Raw genomic sequence first — 8559 nt, 5'->3', positions numbered from 1 at the left:
GCTATGCTTCAGAAATGTTTATAAAGACTTGCTGAGTTGCAGCAATAAATTATTACCCAACTCTTGAAGGTCAAGAGACAATTCCTCCTGGGGTATCCAGGCTCATCTCGGGGGAAGGGGGGGGGGGCAAGAGGAGGGCAAGAGTTCCATGGGGGTGGGGACAGTGCCCCCACTGCCCATCCCTCACCCCCGGCAATGCCTCTGTTCCACCGAGTGCCATGGCTTGTCTGAAAACTTCCCTGACAAATAATCGTCCATATTTCTTCACGGACTTCAAAGTTTCTTTTAAAACCCATTTGTTCAAGGATTGTTATATAATTTCTAGTTAACTTTACTTGATTTATGCGCCATGAGCATCATTTTTGGCCGAAACCAGCGGGTAATACATTTTCTGTTTTGTTATTTATTAGAATTACATTAGCCATTCCTGGCTAATTGAGATGGCGCTCTGACGGAGGTGCAGGCCTGACATGGAACAGGCTACCGACTGAAGGACCAACATGGGAGCTCTTACAGTATGTTGTTATTTCTGATTAATTCCCACTTTTCAATACGGCATGGACAAAAATAATCAACACATGGGCATCAGGACGAATCGTTTTCATCGATAAGATATAATTTCATCAACTTTCACAAAAATAGACCGAATTATGCAGCTCATAAAACACATTTCGAAAGGAATTGGAAAACTGCACAAAATGACAGACCCTCACAGTTATTACGATACAAATTCAAGTTGTCTTCAGCAGAAGCCCTGTGTGATTAATACAAGAAAAAGGAATGCAACAGCGAACAGTTTGGAACCAGTTTCCTACATTATAAGGTCGCTCTTTTGCCTTGTAAAACTTCCTTTCAACCAACACATTTTGCTCATCAAATTTCAGACATAGTAGTTTGCCCTTTTACAACAGCTTGACATTTGATCCCCGCAACGAGCCGTTCATCACGTCCATACAATTCCTCCCCAGTGAACATTGTACCAAGGTTACTGAACTCATTATTCAGTCTACAGCTTCGTACAGCGAGGAATGCACGTCACGAGTACGGGACTTCCCCTGTCCTGCACCTTACGGACAGGAGGTTCCAGCATCCCGGATGGAATGAAGTGAAGATAAAAGATGTGGGTCAGTAACATCTTCCAACCAGTCAAGAGTGACATTCCCCTGAAGCGACATAAAGAAATCCGACATACTGAAAGGAAAATAGCTATATTTTAAAGTATTTATTTCCCAATGATATTTAGGTAAAGCAACAACATTAAAAGGCATACACATAAATGCAATCTTAATTGCCCTTCGTATACAGATCTCATATGACAACACGGGAGGATTAAAACCAATTATGGTATAAAAATATATTGAAAGGCAAAATCATAAAGTCTCCTGTGGTCCGATATACATGTATATTGAACAGACTGATTGCGCCCGCTGAGTCACGTGACCTATGGTGGGAAATCTCGTTACAGCGCCCTCCGCGAATTTTTGCGAGTTGGCATTTCGTGAAGCTTGGGTCAGTTATCAGTCTCTCTTACATAAATCTTGGAAGGAAATCTTGAATTTCTAAGCCACACACCTTTTTTTTTCTTATTTTACTAATGTTTTCAAGGTTCAAGCAGATGAACAGAGCTTGCCAGCAGAGTAAATGGCGATACGTTACCGCGACCGTGACATACAACTTGAAATTGAACATTTCCCCCAACCGGAACTTGAATTTGGAAAATAAAAATCGTCATCGATTGCACTCTTTCAAAGGGCGCCCACAACCTTACAGTGGTGTCATGGCTTCCCTTGTAGGCAGAACACGTTTTCTTGTTGGCCCAGATATTTTTCCTCTTCTGCGCTGCGTATATGCGTTGACGTCAGAATCGACCAGCTCTCTCTGGCCAATAAGGGGATGCCTTTTCCTCCACACATGCGTAGAGACGAACAAAATGGCGGCGAGGAGGAAGAGGACAGCTGTGATGTGCAGAGTGATGGTGAAACTGCCTGTTAGATCTTTACTTATACCTATAAAGACAAAAATGGGAATGGTGAAACTCATCATTTGTTCTTTTTAACTAGGGCCTACATAAAGATATTACCAAAATTGCTCAGAATGGACTAGTCAGGACCCTATACAGCCGCATGCATAGGTACTATTACGGTAGACCTTTGTAGTCAGGGCCCTGGGGACGTGCTTGGGCCTGATTTTATACAAACAACTCAAGGAAAGTGACTGTATCCACTGCCATGATACACTCGTGTGTCATTACAAGACGAGGCTAAGTAACTGGGATACCGCCAGACATCAGTCTAAAGTGCATTCTGGCTCTCTCTTATCTTTCGGCTCCCTTTGTGGCCACTGAATCCTTATTTTGCCGATGTAGACGTTTAATCTGTCCCCGGTAAAATTGTCTGGGGGGACAGAATTACCTAGGTAAAGGCCCCCACCCGGTAAATCTGTTCCCCCCCTCCAAGTTATTCTGTCCCCTCCAGGTAATTTTGTCCCCCGTAGTTTTGCCTCGTAGAATGTTTTTTCGCGTTAGATTGATGAATTAAGTCCACGTGAAATGAAGGTAGATTTTTTTTTTAATTTTAACCCTTCATCAAGCTCTCAAAATGGGGGGGGGGGTACGAGATGTAAAAATCAACCGAGCTATGCTCCCGCAAGTGTTTTGACATAACGAGCTTTTCAGGAAAAATCATGGTGACCGTTTAAACGTTGCGACAAAACAGTTGAAATAAACGGATACACAATCTGGGTGATAGACTTGTGACGTTGCATGGTGACACATTTCTCAGGGGGACAAAGTTACCGTTGGGAAAGGGGACAACTTGAAGTTGGCAGGGAGACACATTTACCAGGAAGGACAGTTTTACCTTTTACACCGGCATTAAAAGTCTAGACCGAAATGAAAAAAGTCCCATTTGGGGCTTCATGTCATGCAGTAAAAAACAATGTATACCGTCTTCACAGCCGAAGACGGAAGTGAAGTAGATGATTGAGAGGCTTCACAAGAGGTTTTCTTAGTAAGCTCACCACTCTTAGTATCATTGTTTCAATTGGACACTGTCACTGGAACAAACTCCAAGATCTTACCGAGAGTGGATCCTAAGGCACCTGCTGTCCCGTAAGAAACTAACAGCGAGGAGTAGGCTTCTACCGCACGCTCCACACCAAAGGTATCCACGGTGGCGCCGAAGGTGATCGAGAAAATCACTCCCCTTACGAAACCCACAACTGAAGAGTGAATAAATTGTAATTATTAGTATTTCATGAGTTCAAGTAGTTGTTTATGTTAAGAAAAGTGGTAGAATCAGCGCCAAAAAGGGGGTAGCCGATTCATTGTTGACAAGCCAGATTGACCACAACTCCGGCGTTTATTCAACTTAATGTTTAAATTTCCCTTTATTAGAACGAGCATTTTTCTTCACATTCTCTAGAATTCTAAGTAGCTCTGCTGTTGGGTACGAAAGAATTTGCTTGCAGGATCCCACCTGCCTGCTTCCCAAAAACAAAACCATGTTTGAACACAGAGACGAAAAGGAAGCAAAAACTCCGCTCACTTATCACGTAAATGGTGACCACAGCGAATGTAGGCACAATCAAAAGTCCGTATGTGGCAGCCGCTCTCATGACACACTCCGTGGCCAAGACAATATTCTGACTGATCGCACCTCGGTTGCCGTAGACGAAGAAGACCAGCATACGGGAGGCCAGCTCCATCCCCGACAGCACAATCACAAGAGCAGACGCTTTATGCTCGGAGATACCAACCGTGCTGGCAAAGCTCACCTTTCGAAGAACAAGAATTATGTGATAGAGAATAATCTAATCACACTCTCGTAGGTACAAGAGGGAGAGAGAAAAACTCATGTACTCCTGCTGAGAAAAATGACTACAGTTATCGATAATTTGACCAATGAATGATGGATAGTTAGCCATTTTGAAAGCCAGGCTCTGGGACATGGTTGGATTGCTTCTTATCATCACCCCTTTTCGTAACTAACCAGAAAATGAACTATCGACCTGAAAATGACCGCTTGCAATGGCAGACTATGAACAAAAGAAGAGGGCCACGGCAAAAATGTGGGTGACCACTGGATTTCTCGTTACATTGTTAGCCTATGAACCTCAGTATTGCGCGTGCGCCTTGATACACGGAGGAATGAGCCAGTTCTGTATTTCAACAGCGCATGCCCAAAATGAAGCGCATAAGAGGTCATTCGGACGCGTGTACGAGGTCTAGCCAATCGCGGCGGCCCTACGCTGAATCACAGGAGGGCTGTATTCCCTAATGACCTTGCTTTTTTTTAAATATCAGTGTGGCTCATTGACCAGTGTTTGAACTACGGTCACTGCTTGAACTTGTCCAAGATTGCAACTTATATTTGACACTTACAAAGTGGATGACGCTGAAGAGAACTGCCGATGTGGATGTAATGATGGCGGGAAAAAACAGCCAGTGACCAGGAAGACGAAGCAGCTGACATACCTCAGACAGAACGAGGGATCTGCTCTATTGGGATTATTGGTGGCGCCCTTTTTGTTGACCGGAACTGTTTCCAGTCTTGGTAGTAGTGCGTCACTAGTCTCGTGAAGAGTATATGCGACAAACGTCCCAGCGCTGACATCGATTTTACCCACGAAGTCTCCTGTTTGGGTCTGTTGCTGCTGTTGGGGTAAGGGTCCAACCTGCTGATTGTCTGGCTCATCTAAGGAAGAGCTGGGATTGAGTTCATTTTTAACCTTGTTACTCAAGCGACAGCTTCGATCAACTCTTCCCAAATCTATCGATGGCTGAGAGGGAGAGAAGCTACTTTTGGAAGATTCCCGATTAGAATGGTCAAATTCGTCTCCAACGTGAGACGGGATGGGTTGATAGGCCTTTTCCCCCCGCCCTCCCTTCGTCACTAATTTGAAATCCACAGTCTTGTCTACCAACCGAGTGGCGTGACCATTGACTGCAGACTCCGCGCTACTACAGCCAGCCTCTGCCCCGGTGTCGCGACAACCTGTGGCTGGCTTACAATCGATGTCATTGTCGTGTGCATCGGTGGCACTCGGTGGCCGCAACAGGGCGGTGCATAGCAAACCAGTAGCCAGTGTGAGGCCGGACACAATACGAAGACCATTACGCCAACCCAGATAGAAGCACGCTTGGTTGAGCGAAGCACTCAGGATAAGAAGCCCTGTAATGTGAAATTTTAGAAACACAATCACAGACATCATTGGACGTAACGAAAATCTCATAATATTACTTTGAGGACTTGAGCTTTCAAGTTATTGCTACTAAGGTCACAGGATATAACTCAAGTTAAAATATAAGCTAAATTCTCAATTTAGCTGACTGAAATTAAGCTCTATCGATTGGTGTGATTAAAAAAGACTGTCACAAACTTGCCAGTTAGTTAGCTAGCTATCCTACAAGCTAACTAATCCTACTAACAAACAACTGACGGTTCAGTCGCTCGTGTACGGAGGCTGTACGCAGTTATTTGCGGCCGCATCACGATGGAAAGTAGACTACTGCAAGCAGTTTCGTTGTGGTAAGATAATGATCCCACCAAAATGCCGGATCAAGATCCACCTTTTCCCAATTCAAGTGAGAGAAGATGCGTAGATACACCCTGTGGAATTCTTCTATAAGAATGCTCTGTCTTCCACAGGAGAGACCACAAGAGATCCATGAGCATCTTTAGTCGAAACGTCGAGTTTAACTCACCGGTTCTTCTCGTATAGCCACCACTCTTATGGAAGAGATCGATTCCACATGGTGTACCCACATATCTTCTCTCCAATTGTGGAATACGTACCTACTGGTTGGCCAGCTGATGTTAGGGAGGTGGCCCTTACATTGCTCTCTCCTGGGTAGTGGCTGGTAACGAGATTGATGGCCACCGTTATCATGAAGTTACTGCCCGCACCAAACAAAAGCCCATAGGTGATGTATACCACCCAAAGGTAATTGGCAAATGAAGTAGCAATCAAACCAGTAAAAGCCAGTAGAACGCCAATAAGGACAACTCGCTGGTAATCGTATCTGACATAGAGAGCGCTAGGTAGTGGTGCTAAGAAATTCATGGTCGCCCATGCCACGGATCCGACCCAACCTATGGAGGGAAAAATGTTAGATCATAGCAGCATTTTACGCGTCAGTCCTACTTAATTTGTACATGGTTTGTAGGCCTATAACCTCTCAACTCCTATTGAACAAACCCTACGTCAACTTTTTTGAAAGCACATCATGGCAGAGGTTTTCAAAATGTTTCCACGTGAAATATGAAGAAATGAATTTGACATTCCCCATGTATCATGACACTAGCCTTGAAATGATGTCATTACCCGGCCAGCCGTGATGGGTGCTGTTTGAGTTGCACACAGCTCGTGTTTATGGCCTTCAGCATCGAAGGGTATTTCATATGAAATGATCTGTGTTTTGACATGGGCAAATAAGGTATTAAAGCAGTGCATAGACATAACTTTAACCGGGATTGCTTACCTGTTTCGATTGATGAGGCTTGAAAATCTTTCTGAAGATACACGTAAAGGATGACGAAGGAACTGATGTTGCCAAGAGCGAAGACGAAAATGAAGAAGGATGCGAGCACTGCCAGAGGACCACGCTGCAGACAGCGGGTATAATGCGCGACGGAACGGCCGCGCCATGATCTTGCCGCGAAGCCTTCCCACTACACCGATACTTTGACCATCCGGGGCTTGAATCAATAATGCAATGGCCTGTATGCACACCCAGGCTGGTTAAACGTGTGCATCAGGAAGGACGCTTAATAATTATTGTGCGCTGTAGTCAAAATAACAACGTCTTTACACAGAGAGAAGACAAACTAGAATAGAGCCTGCGCTCTGACCAAGGTCAACACGACTCTGTCCATCCATACCCACGGGTCACCTGGACTTGGTGACTCGATCGTTTGTCGGCATCTCACGGTTCAGTGATTCTATGACGTAAACACACTGCTACAGCCTCCACTAATAAAATTTTTATGAGTTTTATTACTTTATGAGTAAGTTCGAGCGACGACAATAGTTGACTGGAGTTCGACTAACACCGCCCGAACGATGGATGGTTTGGACTTTCTAGTCAAACCATTATTTTGGGGTACATCCGCTGGAAACCAAAATATCGATTTCATTTATCATTACAGAGGGAACCATTCACATGAAAGTAATTGTGCAAGATTTCAGTTATCAAGTACGCCGCAAGAATCGCAGCCAACGGTGAAATGGCAGTAACGATGAGATTTTTAAAAATTACCGACTGGAGTCGTTGAAGTGTAACTGAGTTGCGCATGTGCATTTAAAAAAAAATTGACCACCGGTCGAACTATAGTTCGCGTCTGAACTTTCCCTATGGCGGATTTCGTGAATTGATTAGCAAATTCACTACGATGCGACATGCATTTTGTAGCGATCTGCCACTTATCAATATGGGTCTCCTCAGCGTATATTCCCTCATAAATATTCATAGTTTAAGTGCGCTTCTTTAAATCGTGCATAATAGTTCTGGTTTGTGCTTACTCCTCGTTATATTATACCTCTCTATTGTACAAGTAATTATCGACATTGTCAGGGTTGATTTTGGAGCAATGTTTATGGCCCCTGTAACCAAGCTCAATCTTTATTTCAATATCATGAATATTTAATTGCGTATGGATAGCACTGAGTGTATTCGGATTTTGGCGACACGTGAGTTTCGGTAATTGAAATTTCTGTCGTTGAATCCTGCTCGTGGGACTTCCCCCTTGAAAACAAGCCAGCTTTCTTAGCCGTAAATATCTCATTTAGGTAGTTGATAGCAAGCCAGCTTTGTATCACACTTGGCTTTATTGCATCCTTTGGAGGGAGTTCGTCAAGTTTCTGTGATTGTTATTTAGATGCGTTGTGTATAACAAGTAATGTGTACATACTTATGTGCCTGCACACTGTGCCTGACGCAGTGTCGATCAACATTGTCCTGTATTGTATTGCAGGGTGTTTTGTTCTGTAAGCTTTCTACAGTATTCCTTGGTTTTAAGAGATCACTGTCTATTCATGGAATAAACCACGACGATCCGCGCTCAGACACGTCGTGTCCAGCCCACCCTTACCACAAAGTAAACACTCTGAAAACAGAGAGACTTGGGCCCCTGTCCCCCTTGTGTGCGCTCCTACCTGGTGTTTCCCTACATTTATATTTCGAAAAAACAACTTTCGTCTGTCTTTCTGGCATTTTTGTGTGAAGGGACATTATCTCCTCTTACTGTCCGATCCGAGCGGAACAAAAGAGGGCGTGTTTTTTAGTACTCATTGCATAGGCGCGCGTTTATGATGGGGATCAAAGGCGCGTTTGACGCGGAGCACGCTGGGTACTCGTAACGATCGGCCGGCTTGTTCTCGTTTGTTCACGAGCAACTCGATTTGTTGTTCGTGGGTCGGCCGCTCGAACGCCGGGAATGTACAACCGGTTATTAGCGCTAGTAGTTATTTGTGCCAAGCAACATGACAGCGTCCTTGTGCATTCTTCGAAAGTTAATGTTGGATAATTAGGCTAACGTCTTTTCCATTAAAAAAAGTCAG

The 8559-nt window shown here is 44.2% G+C and overlaps 1 pseudogene across 1 annotated transcript; it reads right to left on the bottom strand.

Annotated features, from left to right (window-relative positions):
• Positions 1 to 595: 595 nt before the first annotated feature.
• On the bottom strand, positions 596 to 6875 carry LOC110985680 (uncharacterized; annotated as a pseudogene). Its single transcript, XR_015428325.1, has 8 exons — positions 6852 to 6875; positions 6482 to 6671; positions 5796 to 6092; positions 4382 to 5171; positions 3546 to 3774; positions 3079 to 3219; positions 1769 to 2006; positions 596 to 1163 (listed from the first exon to the last, which is right to left on the bottom strand). The product of XR_015428325.1 is annotated as an uncharacterized LOC110985680 (transcript).
• Between the last annotated feature and the right edge of the window lie 1684 nt (positions 6876 to 8559).

This window comes from Acanthaster planci, linkage group LG18, assembly GCF_054643075.1.
Source record: "Acanthaster planci isolate LZ-2023a linkage group LG18, COTS_SCS, whole genome shotgun sequence".
In the NCBI taxonomy this organism is placed as follows: domain Eukaryota; kingdom Metazoa; phylum Echinodermata; class Asteroidea; order Valvatida; family Acanthasteridae; genus Acanthaster; species Acanthaster planci.
This window is presented reverse-complemented; position numbering and strand designations above follow the sequence as displayed.